This window comes from Saccopteryx bilineata, chromosome 4, assembly GCF_036850765.1.
Source record: "Saccopteryx bilineata isolate mSacBil1 chromosome 4, mSacBil1_pri_phased_curated, whole genome shotgun sequence".
NCBI classification, from domain to species: domain Eukaryota; kingdom Metazoa; phylum Chordata; class Mammalia; order Chiroptera; family Emballonuridae; genus Saccopteryx; species Saccopteryx bilineata.
In genome coordinates, this window is record NC_089493.1 from 61962293 (window position 1) to 61983871 (window position 21579).

The following is a 21579-nucleotide window of genomic DNA, read 5'->3' on the forward strand; positions in this document are numbered from 1 at the left end:
AAAATTATACAACCAAATTATTTGTATTAAAAAACACATTGTTACTCTGGTATTTACAATCATCTTTGGTGTCAAAATAGTACACGTTATCATAAATCATATAAGTCTCATTTGATGCTGGAGAGCTCACAGGGAGGCCAGGGGAGGCCTCAGCCCAGTCACAGTGTCCAGGTTTTTGTCACAATGTAAGAAAAGCCTTGAGGGCAAGACAGAGAGATTCTTCAAAACACAGCAGATTTATTAAAGTGACAGCGCACACTAAAGAGGAGGGGAGTGCAAGTAAACTCAGGAAGTGAGTCAACCTGTGGGGCTCTGGGTGGAGGATTTTATCAACTATGGGCCAGAAGAGGGAATGGGGGTGGTTTGTGATCTCTGATGTGGGCAGTGGGTCACCAGCACAGCTCATCTCAGACTCCTCTCTCCGATGGTGAGTCTCTCTTGGAGGGTGAAGCAACTTCAAGACCACGATGTAGGTCAACATAGCTGTCAACTCTAGCTGAGACCATTTTTTGTTTTCTTCAACTATTTTTTTTCCTTTTTTCTTTTTTTAATTCACCAAGAATAAGGGAGGCAGAGACAGACTCCCACATGTGCCCCAACCAGGATCCACCTAGCAAGCCCACTAGGCAGTGATGCTCTGCCCATCTGAGGCCTTGCTCCATTCTTCAGCAACCAAGATCTTCTTAGTGCCTGAGACAGAGGCCATGGAGCCATCCTCAGTGCCTGGGGCTAACTTGCTCCAATTGAGCCATGGCTGCAGGAGGAGAAAAGAGAGAGAAGGAGAGAGAAGCAAGAGGGGGAGGGGTTGGAGAAGAAGATGGGCGTTTCTCTTGTGTGCCCTGACTGGGAATTGAACCTGGCACTTCCACATGCCAGGCCGATGTTCTACCACTGAGCCAACCAACCAGGGCCTCCTCAAGTATTTTTGACCTCAGAAAATTGAAGAGGGCAGCAAGGGGACAAGTTGTGTCTGCAGTGCTCCAATCCAGATGATCGATGGGGGAGCAGGTGTCTACCCACAAGTCACATCTGCAGTGTCCTAACCTTAGGGGAAGGTTAGGACAAGGATAGAGGGGAAGGAAAGGATAGAGTCTGGGGTCTCTATTTCCTATGCTAACTTTCATGCTTCATCATGATTATCATTATTACACTTATTTGTGTTAAAAAGGCCATATTCTACCTTGCCAGCTGCGGAGATCCTTCTTCCCATATATATGTTCATCCATGCTTCTATCTAAACCTCAAGACTAGGGTTTCCACTGAACTCTAATGCTGATGAGCTAGAGACAACAGAAACTTTAGGTTATGAGTGTGGCACTCTGACCTTCATACTTGGAGAGAAGCAAGGAGAAGACACAAACTAGGAGGAGTGTGCTATTATCATCTAGGTATCATTAGGTAGGAATGGAAGGACTGATGAAATAGGGAGGATCTAGATTGAAAGGAGCAGAAGGAAGGTTGGGGGGTTGGGGTAGAGGAGTGTGGGGAAGAATCAGCTTAAGTATTCTGCTGTTCCTACTGACTCTCACCTTTTGGGAAAGTAAGAGCATTATTAAACTAAACTAAAATCAAAAAAGTTTTCCTAAAATATTGAAAGGATTTCTATCCTACCATTCCCCCTGGCTTCGATAAGTGTCAGAGCCTCCTAACAGTTTTCCTCAAAGCCACCCTTCCCCCACTATGCTATTTCCATATTACCACTAGGGCTGTCTTTCTCATTTGCAATTCTCATGCCACTTCCCAGCTAGAAACACCCTCACTGATTCCCCAATGATGTTAAGATAAAGTGAAACTTCTTGGCACGACTGTACCCATTACCTGTTGCTGTATTAAAAACTAAAACAAAGCCCTGGCCAGTTGGCTGAGCAGTAGAGCATCGGCCTGGCATGCAGGAGTCCTGGGTTCGATTCCCGGCCAGGGCACACAGGAGAAGCGCCCATCTGCTTCTCCACCCCTCCCCCTCTCCCTCCTCTCTGTCTCTCTCTTCCCCTCCCGCAGCTGAGGCTCCACTGGAGCAAAGTTGACCCGGGCGCTGAGGATGGCTCCATGGCTTCTGCCTCAGGCGCTAGAGTGGCTCTGGTCGCAACAGAGCAACGCCCCAGATGGGCAGAGCATCGCCCCCTGGTGTACATGCCGCGTGGATCCTGGTTGGGCACATGCGGGAGTCTGTCTTACTGCCTCCCCGTTTCCAACTTCAGAAAAATACAAAAAAAAAAACCCACAAAAAAAACCCTAAAACAAAAATAATCATTTATTGTTTCATGGTTTCTGTGGATAGTTTGTTTCTGCTTTGTTATGTCTGAAGTCTTGCAAGAAGACTCACTGGCCAAAAAGATCTGAAACCTTGTTCTTCCCACATCTGATGGCTATGCTGGCTGGGTCCTGGCTAGGACTGGAGGACAGAACACTCATATTTAACCCTTCCATTTGGTTTGGCCTTTCTCACAACATGCTGACTTCAAAAACAAGGGTATAGAGAGAGAGAGAGAGAGAGGAAGGCAGGGAGAGAAGGAGGGAGGAAAGAATGGAGGGAGAGAGGGGCACAGAACCACACTGAGATCCATATTGTCTTTTGTGTGTGTGTACGTGTGACAGAGACAGAGAGAGGGACAGATAGGAACAGACAGGAAGGGAGAGAGATGAGAAGTATCAATTCTTTTGATTGCTTCCTCATGTGTCTTGACGAGGTGGGGGTACAGTAGACTGAGCTTAAGCCAGCGACCTTGGGCTCAAGCTGGTGAGCCTTGCTCAAACCAGATGAGCCCGTGCTCAAGCTGGCAACCTTAGGGCTTCAAACCTGGGTCCTCCACGTCCTAGTCCGACACTCTATTCACTGCGCCACCACTTGGTCAGGCCCATATTGTCTTTTATGACCTAGTTTTATAGGGCAGACAGCATCACTCCTGCCACATCCTATTGGTCAGGAAGGGTATAAAGGTAGCTTAGGTTCAAGGAGAGAGGGCAGTATAGTCCACCTCTAGAGAGAGGAATATAAGATCCTGTGGGATGAAATATATATTGGTGAGGTCATCTTTGAAAAATATAATCTGCCACATTACTTACCAGACCCTTCATCACTGTTTTACTTCTCATTCCCTTCTACTTCTTATCATTCATTTAACCCTTCAATACTGACACTTGGTTTTGTTCAATTTTATCTTTGAACATGAAAATTTTTCTATGCTTCTTTACCTTTGTACATACTATCTTTATGCTTAGAATACCCTTCCTTTTTCCTGTTCTTTTTTTCACATTTTTCTTGGTCTCTTCCAGAGGCCAGATATTTAACACTGGGCTTAACACAGGGCTCCCACTCATTAACGTGTGTTGAACAAAACCTTTTCAAGAGAAAGGTGGCTCCTTTGGCCTTCTATTGCAAATATATTTTTTCACTTCTACTATTGTCTGAAATACTTTACATTTTTATTTTAAGTTAAAAATTTTTTTCAATTACAGTTGACATTAAATATTGTATTAGTTTTAAGTGTACAGCATAGTGGTTGGAAATTATATAACTTACAAACTGATCCTCTAATAAGTCTTGAACCCATCTGATACCATGAACAGTTATTAATATTAATATTAATTAACATTATTTTCACCCAATCCTCCAACCCCCCTCCCATCTGGCAACCATCAGATGGCAGGGTTGGTCTCTTTCTTTCTCTTTTTCTATGAGTTTACTTCTGTCTTGTTTGTATATTTTGTTTTTTAGATTCCACATATAAGTAAAATTCTATGGTATTTGTCTATATCTGACTTATTTCACTTAGCATAATACCTTCTAGGAAAGAACTTGATTCTTTTTTATGATTTTATCCATTTCTTTAATTAAAGCATTTAATTCATTGACTTTAAAAAATTATTGATAAGTTTGTAACTATTGGCATTTTATTAACTGTCTTCTGAATGGTTTTTGTAGTTCTTCTCTGTTCTTTTTATATTCTCTTACTCTCCTCTCTTCTGTTGATGACTTTCTGAAGTGTTGTGTTTGGATTCTTTCTCTTTATTTTTTGTATATCTCCTGTGGCATTTTGGTCTGTGGCAACCATGTACTTCATTTATACTAAGCTATATTTATCACAGCTCCTCCACATGTATGTTTTGTCATTACTTTTTACTTACTTTGTGTGTGTGTTTGTATGTATCCCTTAAATAACTGTTGTAATTACACATGATCTTCCTACCTTTTTGCATTTTAACCTTTGTACTAGCTTTAGTGTTGGTTAATCCACTGCTTTTATTATGTGTTTGGCTTTGTCAGTGAGTTTTTATCTTAACTATATTTTCCTTTTTTTTTTTTTTTTTTTTTTTATTAAGTGAGAGGCAGGAAGGTAGAGAGACAGACTCCCGCATTCATCTCTGACCCATCAAGCCCCCTATTGGGGTGATGCTCTGCCCATCTGGGGCTGCTGCTCTGCTGCTTATCAACCAAGCCATCTTAGCCCCTGAGGTGAGGCCATGGAGCCTCAGAGCCCGGGTCCAACATTGCTCGAACCATTTGAGCCATGGCTGTAGGAGAGATGGGGGTGGGAGAGAGAGAGAAAAAGAGAAGGGGGAGAAGGAGGGGTGGAGAAGCAAATGGCCACTTCTCCTTTGTGCCTTGACCGGGAATTGAACTGGGGACTTCCACACGACAGGCCAAGGCTCTACCACTGAGCCGGCTGGCCAGGACAGTGATATGTTCTTATTCGTAGTTCTTATTTTTTTTTCCCCTTTTCTTAAATCCTATAAACATTTTCTATAATACTGGTTTGGTGGTGGTGAGCTTCTTTAGTTTTTTCTTGTCTAGGATGAAGAAATACTTTTTTTCAACTTTAAAGCAGTCACTTTGCCATTTATTAACTGACCAGATTACAAAAATAACCATGGTAGATACGTTAGTTCATCCTTCTTTTTTTAAAATTTTTATTTAATTAATTGTGTTTACATAGATTCTAGGGTCACCCTGAATGCATCCCCCCTCTCCTCCCTATACCCCTCAACATCTCCCTTGCCCTCATCCCTACAGCGCCCTCCCACCTTCCCTTCAGGTTTATCCCATCCTATCATCCCCTTTCCCTTTGTCCTCTTTTCCTCTGGTCCTTTTGATCCCTCCTCTGTCTCAATTCCGTTCCTCAGTCATCCTTCTGATAAGCCTGTTGATCTGGTCTTCCCTGTTATCAGCATCACCACCTTCTACAAAGTGGATGGTAATTTGAAGGTCACAAGAGGTTGTTTGCTTCTTTGAAGCATTTTCCAATGGTATAAATCTCATGAATTAGATCCTCCATGCAGATGATGCCATATCTACCAAGAGATTGAGAATCAATGCGTTATCTGCCAGGGTGATTCATTTTTTGTTGATTTTGCCATAACCACATGTTGGTCAAATAAGTTTGTAAACATGATATATATGTTTGCTCGCTTGTGACTTACAATGGGTGTGGGGGACAGGCTATAAGCAGGCCAGGTTGTTGTAGCCTGAGGTTTGGTTTTGGGACTAAGCTTTTCCCCACACCCTTGACTGATTGTATGATCTGGGTGGTGCACTCTCATGAGAAATCCAATTATACCTTGGATAAGTGACTTTGTATCGGAGACTTCCTTGTTTGTATATTGGATTAAGGGATTTTGGTTTTCTACACTATAAAGTGGGACAGACCAGGAGCTCAGACACACAGTTCCTGCTATCACAATTGCAGGGGCTCCCCTGATCCCTTGCCCTTCATGGGAAGAGCTGGTTTTCTGCTTTTCCCTTGTCTTCTTTTGTGGTTTGCCTGTCTTGGTGAGACACCAATAAATAGGATGGCCCCCCATCCTCTGACTCCGCCATTTCTTTATCGCCTGCCCGAATCCAATGGGAACCTGCATGTGAATGGTCACGATGACGGCTCCTGGCCTTACACCACACTTATAGATCAATTCATTTACTGACTTCAGGTTTGGGTACCTGTTGGGCAGATAAAATATGTATTATGCTCACTTTGTTAAAAATGGCGCTGCCCACATGGAGGCCATTGCCCAGGTGATATTAATGTGTGTTGGGGCCAGGTAGGATCATTGTAGCCTGGGGCTTGGTTTTGGAATTAAGCCTTTCCCACCCTTTTTGATGTGGGGCGGTACAATCCAATCATGCCTCAGAGAAGTGACTTTGTATTAGAGACTTCCCTATTTTGTATATTGGATTAAAGGTTTTGAATCTACAATATAAAATGGAGATGGAGCGGGAGCTTGCTCTCTTGGTTCCTGGGATGATTAGCATGAGAGAGCAGAGGGAGCAGAGCAGAGAGCAGAAAGAGGCCATGTGGCCAGGAGAAGCAGCCAAGATGGCGGAGTGCTGAGTGAGATGCCAGTTTGTGTAGTGTTTGTATCTGGGATAGGAAGGAGATGGGGAACTGAGGAGAATAAGGCTGGTGAGCTAGAAACCTTTGATTCTAGGAAACTCAGATAAGTCAGTAGCTTTGTGAGCCATGAATGTGAGTGGGTTTTGGAGCCCAGTGTGTATTTTTACTTGCCCGCCGGTGCAAGCTAGGATTAAAGACTATGGCCCATCAGTTTGTGGCTCCGTTGTTTCTTTACTGACTGTCTGAATCCAATGCAAACCTGCATAGGCCGGGCTGCTGTGATGGTGGCCCTAGCCCCGGATACTGGCTTTACAGTACCCCCATGCAATATATGGTTCCACAATCCTCAGTGTGTTAATCGAAGCCTTGTCGAGTTTCACAGAGATGCCATTGAAGATCTGGCACAGCCACAGAAGCTGCAGCATCTTGCGGCCCTTTGGGCTCACACCATTGATACCTCTGATCCTGTTGACATATGCCAATTTGGGTTCACCAGGTACATAGATGTTGCCAGCCTTTCTCGCCATCATAGCCATTCGAATCTCAGTTCTGTACATCTGCCTGTACTCCTTGTGACGGTGCTTAGCTTTTTCATAGATGAGCTTCCTCCTGGCCTTTCGGAGCATCTCTTGGGCAAGCTTCTTTCTCAGGCACTTGATCTTCAGCTCTGTGAAATTCCTTCGTTATTTCTTCAGGGTTTCTGGCACAGCAGGAACCTTCTTCTTCTCACTGGCACTTGTATTCTTCCTCTCTGACATTAGCATTTGATAGATACGTGAATTCCAAACTGCCCTTTTGCTGTTCCGCTTGGCTGCCTGACCCCACCCTTAATTACTGGACAATCACTCATGGAACAAAGGAATTCCAGGAAGCTGGTCAGTCACCCCGATGAAGAGTATTCCAGCCCTGGCCGGTTGGCTCAGCAGTAGAGCGTCGGCCTAGCGTGCGGAGGACCCGGGTTCGATTCCCGGCCAGGGCACATAGGAGAAGCGCCCATTTGCTTCTCCACCCCTCCGCCGCGCCTTCCTCTCTGTCTCTCTCTTCCCCTCCCGCAGCCAAGGCTCCATTGGAGCAAAGATGGCCCGGGCGCTGGGGATGGCTCCTTGGCCTCTGCCCCAGGCGCTAGAGTGGCTCTGGTCGCAACATGGCGACCCCCAGGATGGGCAGAGCATCGCCCCCTGGTGGGCAGAGCGTCGCCCCTGGTGGGCGTGCCGGGTGGATCCCAGTTGGGCGCATGTGGGAGTCTGTCTGACTGTCTCTCCCCGTTTCCAGCTTCAGAAAAATGCAAAAAAAAAAAAAAAAAAAAAAGAGTATTCCAGAAAGCCGAACATACCAGCACACCCTTGCTCGAGGCTATCCTCAACCCTATAAAGTTTTACCTCAGTCTGTTTTCGGCGCTCTTCTCCCCCAGAGAAGTGCCCAGCAGGGTTCCTTTCTTCCTTTCAATAAAGCCTGTTACTCTGGTCTTTCGGACTCCCATGGATTCCAACAGCATTCTTCTTCTCTTCTGCACCCTCCATGGTTCCAACTGGAAAAGAGGTAGGATGATGTTGGGCAGATCAAATATATTATGCTCACTTTGTTAAAAATGGCGCTGCCCACATGGAAGCCGTCGCCCAGGTGATATTAATGTGTGTTGGGGGTGGGCTGTGGGCAGGCAGGATCCTTGTAGCCTGGGCTTGGTTTTAGGACTAAGCCTTTCCCACCCTTTTTGATGTGGAGTGGTGCAATCCCATCATGCCTCAGAGAAGTGACTTTGTGTTAGAGACTTCCCCTATTTTGTATATTGGATTAAAGGTTATAAATCTACACTATAAAGTGGAGGCAGAACGGGAGCTTGCTCTCTTGGTTCCTGAGATTATCATTAGAGGAGAGAGCAGAGAGGAGAGCAGAAAGAGGCCATGTGGCTAGGAGAAGCAGCCAAGATGGCAGAGTGCTGAGAAAGAAGCCAGTCTGGGCAGAGTTTGTGCAGGGAGAAGGAAGGAGATGGGGAACAGAGGTGAATAAGTCTGGTGAGCTAGAAACCTTTGATTCTAGGAAACTCGAATAAGTCCGTAGCTTTGTGAGCACTGAATGTGAGTGGGTTTTGGAGCCCAGTGTGTGTTTTTACTTGCCCGGCGGGTGCAAGCTAGGATTAAAGATGATGGTTGTAAAGCCAGTATCCACAGCCACTATCACAGCCTCCTGGCCCATGCAGGTTCGCATTGGATTCGGACAGTCAGTAAAGAAACAACGGAGCCAAAAACTGATGGGCAATCATCTTTAATCCTAGCTTGCACCCAGCGGGCAAGTAAAAACACACACTGGGCTCCAAAACCCACTCACATTCAGTGCTCACAAAGCTACTGACTTATCCGAGTTTCCTAGAATCAAAGGTTTCTAGCTCACCAGACTTATTCTCCTCTGTTCCCCATCTCCTTCCTTCTCCCTGCACAAACTCTGCACAAACTGGCCTCTCACTCAACACTCCACCATCTTGGCTGCTTCTCCTGGCCTCCTCCATGTGGCCTCTCTCTGCTCTTCGCTCTAATGCTAATCTCAGGAACTAAGAGAGAGCAAGCTCCTGTTCTGCCCCCATTTTATAGAGTAGAAATCAAAACCTTTAATCCAATATACAAAATAAGGAAGTCTCTAATACAAAGTCACTTCTCTGAGGCATGATGGGATTGTACCACCCCACATCAAAAAGGGTGGAAAAGCTTAGTCCTAAAACTAAGCCCCAGGCTACAAGGATCCTGCCTGCCCACAGCCCACCCCCAACACACATTAATATCGCCTGGGCAACGGCTTACACGTGGACAGCGCCATCTTTAACAAAGTGAGTATAATATATTTTATCTGCCCAACAATGGTCCACCAGTTTTTGGCTCCGTTGTTTCTTTACCGACTGTCCAAATCCAATGTGAACCTGCATGGGCCAGGCGGCTGTGATGGTAGCCCTGGCTACTGGCTTTACAGATGAAATGCTTGAAGCCTTACATTAATAAACAAGAAAGATGGACACACACACACACACACACACACACACACACACACGGGAGAAGTGAGGAATCTAGATAGTATTAATGCCTTCTCAAGGCCAAATACTGCCTCAGTCAAAGTATGGATGATGACAAGCCATTTCTAGGTACCTAGGGAAGACTGACTTGAGCATAAGGACACCCTGGGGGGATAAAGGGGTGAAGCCACTAAGAAGAAAGGAAACAAAGCACAAAGGGAAGGCTATAAGCACCAAGTTCTGCTGCACTCATCATTTTGTCCTCAAGCGAATCTTGTTTATCTTCAATGTCTCTGAAGAAATAGAATTTGGGGGCAAAAGTACCTTGTTCCAGCTGATCTGGTTCCTCAGCACACTATAATCTGGGACTTTCCTTCCTCTCCCACCCTCCCACTGACTTCTCCAGCCCCCACTACCTGAGGGTTCCTATTGTTGGGAGACTGCTCCCTGACAGGATCACACAGTCCTGGGAGCCTCAAGGCAAACCTTAGATTGCACATTCTGGTAAGATTATCGTGAGGTCTGCAGTCTCATTCACAGCTATCCTCTTGTTCCAGTCCCTTCATTATGGTGCATGCACTCATTTTCTGGACTTCTGCAACTGGAGTGTCTCTCTGGATCTGAGTTTCTTTATCTGATGCAAAATATGTTGTTGGGCTTTATCACTGTTCCTCAAACCATCTGAGTTTCAGAAGGGCTCAAGTTTTTAAACGTAGGCTCTCCTTTGGGAGACTGATCCAGTAGGCCTGGGGTGAACTGAGGGATCTATTATATTCAGAAGTGAGGAGGGAAGCCTACATGACCTTGAATTCCCTTATTGGGCCTGAATGAATGGTATACTTCTAAATTTTCTCTTTTCTCATGTATGTTTATATAGATAACTTTCCAAAGTCACAGCTCTGATAAGTATCAAGAGGTTTGGGCTTCCACATCAAAATTACAACTAAATTACAGAACAGCCATCATTCAGAACTGCCTGAAATCTTGCTAAATGGAAGTCCTACAGCTAGGACTTCCATTAAGAAAAGTCCTAGGGAATTAAAGAAGAAGCCACATGGAGACTGGTAGGAGTGGTGAAGATGCAGAATAGGCCTGTCCTATAGCACGTGTGATGGATAAAAATTGGGAGGGTAGCTCAGCTGCGAAGTCCACCTGAGGAGCGAGGTTATCTCAGCCCTACATCAGTGTTAGGGTTAAATTGACTCCTTTAAAACTCAAATTCCCCTCACCCAACTCCCATTAGGGCAACTTCTTCAGTAAACATTTTCCTTGCCCAAACTCCCCCTATCCTTAAGCAACTCCTCATACCCTGGGAAGGTTCTGAAAAATGTCCTTGAGACAAGGCCATTCTGAGTGGCCTGAGGGTTGGGAAAGAGAGACAGTCTGTAACCAAGGCAACCAACCCCAATATACTAATCTAAGTATGTCCAGGTGCAGACAACTCCATGCTAGCAAATGCCTGAACTTCTATATCTAACACTTTCTCCCACAGTTTGGGGCTGACACCTTTTTGCTGGTCTCAGCCTGCTTGTATCCAGGATCCAGGTGCTTGTAAAATAAACTTTCCTTTTGGAGCACATTAGCTTCGTGTTTTTGGTTCATCCTGCAGTTTCCGCCTTTCAATCAGGTCCCCTAAACCAGTGTTCCAGAGCCAAGAAGAGAAATCTCCTAACTTCTGGCTCTAAAAACCAGCAGGAACTGAGGCTGAGGGAAATGGTTAGCTGCAGGAAGCAGCTCCTCTTAAAGGGCCTACACACAGATTTACTCAGACTCACTCCCTCTGAGCTCCAGTTCTGGGGCAGCAACTTGAAAGGCACCAGAGACAGACAGGGAGGTCCGACATCAAGGTGAGAGCTAGGGGGCAGCTTTCTCCCAGAGAGAAGTGCTGGCAGAGGCCATTGTTCCTTTGATGAGCCCTCCTCCATATGACTTCATTTACATGTGGAATCTAAAACATAAAGAAATGAACAAGCCGAATGGAAACAGACTCATAGATACAGAGAACATTGTTGACGGTTGTGAGATGGAAGGGAGTTGGGGGATAGGTGATACAGGTGAAGGAATTAAGAAGTACAAATTGGTTGTTACAGAATAGTCATGGGGAAGAAAATACAGCATAGGGAACATAATCAATAATATTCTCATAACTATATAAGGTGTCAGATTTATTGAGATGATCACTTAGTAAGTTATGTAATGTTTAATCACTGGATGTACACCTGAAACTAATATAATAATGTATATCAATTGTAATTGAAAACCAAAAATAATTTTTAAATGAAAAAAAAGAAGTTTGAGCTTTGTCTTCTGGGCAGTGAGAAGCCCCTGCAGAGAAGAGTAGCATGATCACATTTGAGATGTCGAAGACCATTCTATCAGCAGCATAAAGGGTGGTGCAAGATCATAAGCAGTAAGGACAAAACTATCCCAATCGTTCAGATATCCTCTTATCCCATCAGTGGCAGAGAGCATTTCTGCTTCTCATATTTCACGGGAACTGATTTCCCTTAACTTTAACAACTTTAACTGAAATTCATTCTCATTCATGTAGAACTTGGTAGAGCTATGTATAGTAATCAAGAGACACAGAGCACCAGAGCCAAGAAGTAGCATTACAGGTGGAGAGAACGAGCAGGACAAGTGGAATGACAGTAAGAGAGAAGGCAGAGAACTTGGTGAAGAAAGGTTTAACACAAAGACCAGTTTAACTCAATTCCTGCTGTACCTTGCAGGGTATTGTAGCCCCATTATTGAGAGTGAGTTCCCACCTCTTTCTTAGCAGCACCGTCAGGCATTTTACACCATTTCCTTTTTATCACTTTGCCTCCTACTCCTATGGCCCCAGGAATTCCTCGCCCACCTGGGAATTGTTTGATTCATGCATAAGCCTTTTGAACCTTTTTCTCCTTATAATATTGAATGGCCATATATTACACACCACACTTGCCTAGAACTTGCTACCATGTAACCCAGGGGTCCCCAAACTTTTTACACAGGGGGCCAGTTCACTGTCACTCAGACCGTTGGAGGGCCGGACTATAAAAAAAAACTATGAACAAATCCCTATGCACACTGCACATATCTTATTTTAAAGTAAAAAACAAAACAAAACGGGAACAAATACAATATTTAAAATAAAGAACAAGTACATTTAAATCAACAAACTGACCAGTATTTCAATGAGAACTATGCTCCTCTCACTGACCACCAATGAAAGAGGTGTCCCTTTCAGAAGTGCGGTGGGGGCCGGATAAATGGCCTCAGGGGGCCTCATGCGGCCCATGGGCCGTAGTTTGGGGACCCCTGATGTAACCCATATAATATCCTAGTGTAACAAAGAGAAAGGAAAAGAGAGAGAGAGAGAGAGAGAGAGAGAGAGCATATTTACTCTAGCTCCCATTCTTAGCTTATCATCTAGGCTTATTTCCTAGGCATTCCTCTACAGGCATGCTACACTTCGTGTTCTTTTCCAAAATTTGCTTCAGTCTTCGTACGTCATGCTAGTGTTGCCTGTGTGCCCTTCTGTAATGTAGGCACAGCTCAAATGCCATCCTCTGAGTCACATGTAGGCACAACCACTTTCACTTCTGGTCTCCATAACACTGCACACCTGTGAAAGCATGATATCACCACTCTGCTCCCTGCTGGCCTGAACATAGAGCTCCCTGATGTGAGATGATGGCTCACACATCTTAATAGTTCTTAGTTCCTAACAGTGTTGTGGTTGTTTTTGTTGAATTATGAAGATGTAATGTAATGCTCATATTTCATTTATACCACAACTTGTTTAGTGCTACTGTGCCCTAATTCTTTATTCTACAGTTTTGAGTATAGCATTATTTAATATAGATAAAGAATTGGAATTGTTTTCCTTTGTAGTTAAAAAAATAATGCAGATAGTTTAATATAAAATTTTTCATGTTCTCATGAAGACATACTCACATTAGCATGAACATTTGCTATTAGGGAAAATAGGAAGCATTTTTAGTGGCTCAACACAGTGAATAAGGGAATGAATAGTCAGGAATAGATTCATGTTTCCTGACCTGATCCTGTGCCCTTTCCAAATTGAAATAAGGTAAACAAGCAAAAAAATTATTAAGAGATAGGAAAAGCCTCAACAAATTTGACTCAACCTGTTAACAATTCATGAAAAACAATTAAAAGTGAAGTATCAATTAAGGTATTGAGTTTAAATTCAAACTATGTTTCTGGAAATACTTGACACGCTTTTTCAGAAAAAAAAGAAACCCTAAATATATGCAGGAAGATTATCATAGGACAAAACAGAAGTAAGCAGTATAAACTGATCAAGTGTGTCTGAGAAGTCACATGGAATTAGGATACAAGAAACATCAAACTCTTGAGCCTGTAAAGCAGCTTGTTATATTTGTTCCCCCAACATTTGTGGGGTCCAGATGAAAAGCATAAATCGAAGCTCAAACACCAAACATTTTAATATTTTACAATTTTATTTATTTTTATTTATTTTATTTTGTTTTTGACAGAGACAGAGTCAGAGAGAGGGACAGATAGGGACAGACAGACAGAAAGAGAGAGAAATAATAAGCATCAGTTCTTCCTTGTGGTACTTTAGTTGTTCATTGATTGCTTTCTCATATGTGCCTTGACTCGGGGAGCTACAGTAGAGCTAGTGACCCCTTGCTCAAGCCAGCAACCTTGGGCTCAAGTCAGCAACCTTGGCCTTCAATATAGCAACTTTTAGGCTCAAGCCAGTGACCATGGGGTCATGTCTATGATCCCACGCTCAAGCCAGGGACTCTGCACTTAAGAGGGTGAGCTGGTGCTCAAGCCAGATGAGCCCACACTTAGGCTGGCAACCTCAAGATTTCAAACCTGGGTCCTCTGTGTCCAAGTCTGACGCACTATCCACTGTACCACCATCTGGTCAGGCAATATATTTTACAATTTTAAACTAAACTTAAAAATTCTGCCTGACCTGTGGTGGCGCAGTGGATGAAGCATTGACCTGGAAATGCTGAGGTCGCCGGTTTGAAACCCTGGGCTTGCCTGGTCAAGGCACATATGGGAGTTGATGCTTCCAGCTCCTCCCCCCTTCTCTCTTTCTCTCTCTCTGTCTCTCCCTCTTCTCTCTAAAATGAATAAATAAAAAAAGTTAAAAAAAAATTCTTAAATATCATGTTCTATTCTGAGTTAACAGGTGGACCCTTCATTATGTCAAAATATTTAAATATGTAAATCTATAGTTGTTTTTTTTACTAAAAAAATTAAGAATATGGAATTTCACTTATTATTGTATATGTCTTAATATTTTGTTGATGAATGGTCATATTTGCATAATAAAAAATAAAGATATGCATTATTCATAAATTATATGTTTATCTGATGTGGCAACTTTTGCTTTGATTTCATCAAAATCACTATATTGTTATGACCAAGATTTTCATATAATTTGTTGATATTCAGACTAATAATTTAAAGGTTCTTTAAAAATTATATTTAAAGTGTACAAATTTGAGTATATTTCACAAGAGAATTAAACAAAAATCAAATATTAAAGTATTTCTCATAGATGTTTTCAAGAAAGTTATTTTCTAAAAAATTTTATATTTTCAGAAAAACCAAAAGGTAATTAAATTAATGTGTATCAAATTTAGAAATAAAATATTCTATTAAAAAAGATAATTACATCTTATCAAACATTTTATAAATTGCATTTTTAATTCAATATTATTTTGTATTAGTTTATGGTGTACAACACAGTGGTTAGACAATAATATACTTTACCAAGTATTTTCCCCAATATTCCCATTTCCCACCTGACAACATATAGTTGTTACAACATATAGACTATGCTGTTCTTAACGTTCCTATGACTATTTTGTAACTACCAATTTGTACCTAATCTCACCAACTTTTCCACCCAGTCCTCAACCCCCTTTACTTCTGGAAACCATTGGTCAGTTCGCTGTATCTATGAGTTTGTTTCAATTTTGTTTGTTTGTTTATTTTGTTCTTTAGATTTCACATGTAAGTGAAATATGGTATTTATCTTTCTCTGTTTTACTTATTTAATATAACTTAATACCCTCTAAATCCATCCATACTATCACAAATGGTAAGATTTTGTTCATGTTTATGGCCAAGTAATATTTCACTGTTATATATGTATCACAGCGTTTTTATCCACTTGTCTACTGATGGACAGTTGGGCTGTTTGCAAATCTTAGCTATTGTAAATGATGCTGCAATGAACATGGGAGTGCATATATTCTTTCCAAATACTGTTTTGGGTTTCTCTGAATATAGTCCTACAAGTGGAATTGCTGGGCCATAAGGCAGTTCTGTTTTTAATTTTTTGAGGTAACTTCACACTGTTTTCTTTTTTCCTCTATTTCTTTTTTTTTTAAGACATATAGTTAGAACATAGTGGTCAATGTAAAGAATGCTACTCCCTTTTTAAAAAATTTTATTTATTGATTTTACAAAGAGAAGAGATGAATGAAAAGTATCAATTCATAGTTGGTTCCCTTTGGTTGTTCATTGATTGCTTGTCATATGTGCCATGACTAGGCAAGCTCAGGGTTTCAAACTGGTGACTTCAACATTCCAGCAAGTCAATGCTCTATCAACTGTGCCATTACAGGACAGGTTCCATACTGTTTTGACAGTAGCTGCACCAATCTGCATTCCCATCAAGTGCACGAGGGTTTTCTTTTTAAAAAAATATATATTTTGCCCTGGCCGGTTGGCTCAGTGGTAGAGTGTCGGCCTGGTGTGCAGGAGTCCTGGGTTCGATTCCCGGCCAGGGCACACAGGAGAAGCGCCCATCTGCTTCTCCACCTCTCCCCTCTCCTTCCTCTCTGTCTCTCCCTTCCCCTCCCGCAGTCGAGGCTCCATTGGAGCAAAGTTGGCCTGGGTGCTGAGGATGGCTCTGTGGCCTCTGCCTCAGGTGCTAGAATGGCTCTGGTTGCAACAGAGCGACGCCCCAGATGGGCAGAGCATCGCCCCCTGGTGGGTGTGTGGGGTGGATCCCGGTCAGGCACATGTGGGAGTCTGTTCGACTGCCTCTAGGTTTCCAACTTCAGAAAAATACATATATATATATTTTTTAATTTTTTATTATTGATTGATTTTTTTAGCCAGACAAGAAGGGAGATAGATAGACAGGAACATTGGTCTGCTCTTGTATGTGCCCTGACCAGGGATCGAACCCACAACCTTTGTGGTTTGGGCTGATGCTCTAACCAACCGAGCATTTTGGCTAGGGCCAAGAGGGTTTTCTTTTCTCTACATGCTTGTCAACAATTATTACACTGGGGGACAAAATTTTTTTTCATTTTCTGTTGCATGAGGTTTTAGAACTGTTTCTATATATTTCTGCATTGCTGATTCCAAATCTGAAATCCGTTTTTTGGTGCATGCTCTAGTTTTTTTTGTTTTTGTTTTTGTTTTTTTAAAGATTTTATTTATTCATTTTAGAGAGGAGAGAGAGAGAAGAGGGAGGAGCAGGAAGCATCAACTCCCATATGTGCCTTAACCAGGCAAGCCCAGGGTTTTGATCCGGCGACCTCAGCGTTCCAGGTCGACGCTTTATCCACTGCGCCACCACAGGTCAGGCTAGTTTTTATGCAATTTTAATTTCTTTTTGTTACAGTTAATGGCATGCATTGGTTTTTAAATTGGAGTTAAAGGGCAATGACTCTTGGATTGAACATAACCACAAGGCAATTAATGTTTTACAAACATCACTTTTACATAATTGTAGTTGTTTTTAAATGTAAAAAATTATTATCTGATAAAAACACCCTCTTATTTTGTTTTAAGATAGAATCATGGCTTCTTTGAGTAAGGGTAAATGTAAGAATAGTCCTGACACCTTCTGTTATATATGTGGCTGTTACACACTTCAACGTCAAAGGCACAATATTTTATCATTAATGACACATGCATATATTGCCTATTTTCAAGTTCCTTTTGGCGATCAAGACAAGAATTGGGCTCCTCATATTGTGTGTCATAATGGTGAGGAAATGCTTCATGATTGGACGAAAGGAAAACGCAAATGAATGCCTTTTGGCATTCCCATGGTTTGGCGTGAACCTAAGGACCACAGCAGAGACTGTTATTTCTGTCTGATCCATACAAAGGGCATCGGCAAGAAAAAACGGCATATGATCGCATTTCCTAATATTCCTTCAGCAATACGACCTATCCCACACTCTGAGACACTCCCGGTACCAGTTTTCAATGGTTTTATTTCTTCTAAGGATGAAGAAAGTGAACATGGTGATCAAGTGTATTTTGATAAGATGCATGAGGAAATGGTTGTAGAATCTGAAGGGTCTTCTTTTGATGCCAAACAGTCATTAACCCCTCAGCTGTTTAGCCAACCCAAATTGAATGACTTAGTAAGAGATTTGGGCCTATCAAAGAAAGTAGCTGAGTTATTAGCCTCTAGGCTTCAAGAAAAGATTGTACTTCACTGGTCAGCTACAGTATCCCATCTCAGGATGCGTGAACAAATTTTTGTGGACTTTTTTTCCGAAGACAAACACTTTGTTTACTGTCATGATATCAGTAGTCTTCTCAGCGAACTAGGTGTTACCACTTACAGTCCAACAGAATGGTGGCTATTTCTTGACAGCTCTAAACGAAGTCTGAAATGTGTTCTCCTACACAATGATAATGTTTATGCAGCAGTTCCAATTGGTTATTCAACTCATCTGTGAGAAGATTATAATGACATAAAAATTGTCCTCAACTTTCTGAAGTATGAGGAGCATAACTGGATCATTTGTGTGGATCTTAAAATGGTAAATTTCCTGCTAGGACAACAGAGAGTTTCATGAAGTATCCTTGCTTTCTGTGCTTATGGGACAACCGAGCTTGGGAGAAACACTGGACACAGAAGCTGGCCAAAATGTGAAGCTCTGGAAGTAGGGATGCAAAATATTGTGAATGAACCTGTAGTTAATTGAGACAGGATCATTTTTCCCCCATTTCACATCAAACTTGGCTTAATGAAGCAGTTTGTTACTTTGAATAGAGAAAGTGAATGCTTTCAACATATTATTTCTGCTTTTCCTGCCTTGTCTTTTGACAAGATAAAAGCAGGTGTATTCGATGGACCTCAAATTCGAACCCTCATATATGATGAAGAATTTGCCAGGAAGATGAATAGGGAGGAGAAAGCAGCATGGCAGTCTTTTGTGGCAGTTACAAAGAACTTCCTTGGCAACAAAAAAGCAGAAAACTATGAACTCCTGGTTCAAAGGATGCTGTTGGCTTTCCACGACATTGGCTGTAACATGAGCATTAAGATTCATTTCCTGAACAGTCATCTTGATAAGTTTCCCGAAAATCTTGGAGCTGTTAGTGATGAGCAGACTACTGCTGGAGCATCAAATGAGATTGTTCTCAACAAGTACACAAACGCAAGAGCTACAAATGCAAATTTTTGACTGAATAGAATTTAAATAAGTTTTGCACAAATTTTATGATTAAAATAATTGTTTTAATATGTTCTATTTTGAAATTGTAGACAAATTCTGATGCAATCATATCTTTTAGTGCATTAGTGTATTTACTGCATTATACAAATTATTATATTTTCACAAAGATGATGCCCAAGAGGACATTCTATTTCATTATTTTAAACTAAATGTGACAATTTTATAATAAGATGAAAACTTAAAATCTTGAATTGGAAAAAATCCGTAGCTTACTGAGAAAAACTAATGCCAGATTTGAGATCAGCACACTTGAATTAGGTAAGAACAAGTGTTTTTGTGGATGCAACAAAAATTTTGTTCCCCAGAGTTATTTGTTGATTTATTGATGATAGCCATTCGGACAGGTTCAGTGTGATATTGTGGTTTTAATTTGCATTTTGCTGATTTGTGACACTGAGCATCTTTTCACATGTCTATTGATCATCTGTATGTCCTCTTTGGAGAAGTATCTATTCAGGTCCTTCCTCTGACCATTTTTTAATTGAATTGTTCCTTTTTGGTGTAGAGCTGTATGAGTACTTTATAAAATTTGCATATTAACCCCTTATCACTGGTAAATATCTTCTGCCATTCAGTAGGTTTTCCTTTCATCTTGTTGGTTTCTTTTGCTGGTAAAAACCGTTTTAGTTTGATGTAGCCCCATTTGTTTACTTTTTCTTTTGTTTTCCTTGAGAAAAAATTAAAAAAATATATTGCCAATGGACATTTCAGAGAGTTTACTACCTGTTTTCTACAACATTTTTATAGTCTCAAGTTTTACATTTAAGTCTTTAATCCATTTTGAGTTAATTCTAATATATGGTGTAAAAAGGTGGTCTAGTTTCATTTTTTTTACACATAGCTTTCCAAAATTCCCAACATCACTTATTGAATAGACTGTCTTTGCCCTCTCGTATGTTCTTTTCTTCTTTGTCTTATATTAATTGACAATATAGGGATGGGGGTACTTCTGGATTCTCTAATCTGGTCCATTGATCTATATGTCTGTTTTATGCCAGTACCATACTGTTCTGATTACTATAGCCTTACAGTATAGTTTGATATCAGGTAGCGAAATATTCTAATTTTGTTTTTCTTTCCAAGGTTGCTGTGGCTATTTAGGGCCTTTTGTTTTTCTACATAAAAGTTTAGATTATTTATTTTAGTTCTGTGAAATACACTATTGGTATTTTGATAGGAATCGTGTTAAACCTATAGAGTGTTTTGGGTAGTATGAACAGTTTAACAATGTTAAATTTTCCTATCCATGAGCATAATATATGCGTCCATTTATTTGTACCTTCAATTTCTTTCTTCAATGTCTTATAATTTTCTAGGTACAGGTCTTTTACTTCCTTGGTAAAATTTATTCCTAGGTATTTTTTTTATGTAATTGTAAATTGGATTGTTTTCTTAACTTCTCTTTCTGATAGTTTATTATTGGCGCATAAAAGTGCAACCAAGCCTAAATGTTTATCTTGCATCTTGCTACTGTGCTGAATTTATCAAGGCTAATAGTTATTTGGTGAAATCTTCAGGGTTTTCTATATAGAGTATCAGGTCATCTGCAAATAAGGACAGTTTTAATGCTTCCTTTCCAATTTGAATGTTTTTTATTCTTTCTTGGCTGGTTGCTGTGGTTAGAACTTCCAGCATTATATAGAATAGTATTGGTGAAAGTGGATATCCTTGTTTTGCTGCTGATCTTAGGGAAAATGCTTTTAGTTTTTCTCTGTTGACTATGATGTTAGTCCTGGGTTTGTCATATATGGCCTTTATTATGTTGAATTATGTCCCTTCTCTTCCAACTTTGCTGAGAGTTTTTCTTATAAATCAATGCTGGGTTTTCTGAAGTGCTTTTCTTGCATCTGTTGCTGTGATTATATAATTTTTATCCTTCATTTTGTTTACATGGTGTATCACGTTAATTTTTTGCAAATATTGTACCAACCTTGCATCCCAGGAATAAATCTTGCTTGATTATGGTTTATGATCCTTATTTTTTTAAGATTTTACTTATTCATTTTAGAGAGGAGAAAGATAGAGAGAAAAAGAGAGAAGGGGAGAGGAGCAGGAAGCATAAATTCCCATTAGTGCCTTGACCAGGAAAGCCAGGGTTTTAAAACAGTGACCTCAGCATTCCTGATCAACACTTTATCCACTGTGCCACCACCAGTCAGGCAATTATTTTTTTATTAATTTTTTAGAGAGAGAGGAAGGGAGAGAAACATCAATTTGTTGTTCCACTTATTTATGTATTCATTAGTTGATTCTTGTATGTATCCTGACTGGGTATCAAACCAGCATCCTTGCATATTGAGACAACACTCTAACCAATTGAGCTACCCAGCCAGGGCCTATGATTTTTTTTTTGTATTTTTCTGAAATTGGAAATGGGGAGGCAGTCAGACAGACTCCCGCATGCGCCCGACCGGGATCCACCCAGCATGCCCACCAGAGGGCGATGCTCTGCCCATCTGGGGTGTTGCTCTGTCGCAACCAGAGCCATTCTAGCACCTGAGGCAGAGTCCGTAGAGCCACCCTCAGCGCCTGGGCCAACTCTGCTCCAATGGAGCCCTGGTTGCAGGAGGGGAAGAGAGAGACAGAGAGGAAGAAGAGGGGGAGGGGTGGAGAAGCAGATGGGCGCTTCTCCTGTGTGCCCTGGCCAGGAATCAAACCTGGGACACCTGCACACCAGGCCGATGCTCTACCACTGAGCCAACTGGCCAGGGCAGGCCTATGATCTTTTTTTTTAAAAATAATTTTATTTTTTAATGAA

General features: G+C 41.5%; 1 pseudogene; it reads right to left on the reverse strand.

The window, feature by feature from the left end:
• Nucleotides 1-5104: 5104 nt before the first annotated feature.
• Nucleotides 5105-6967, reverse strand: LOC136335440 (large ribosomal subunit protein uL30-like; annotated as a pseudogene).
• Nucleotides 6968-21579: the final 14612 nt, after the last annotated feature.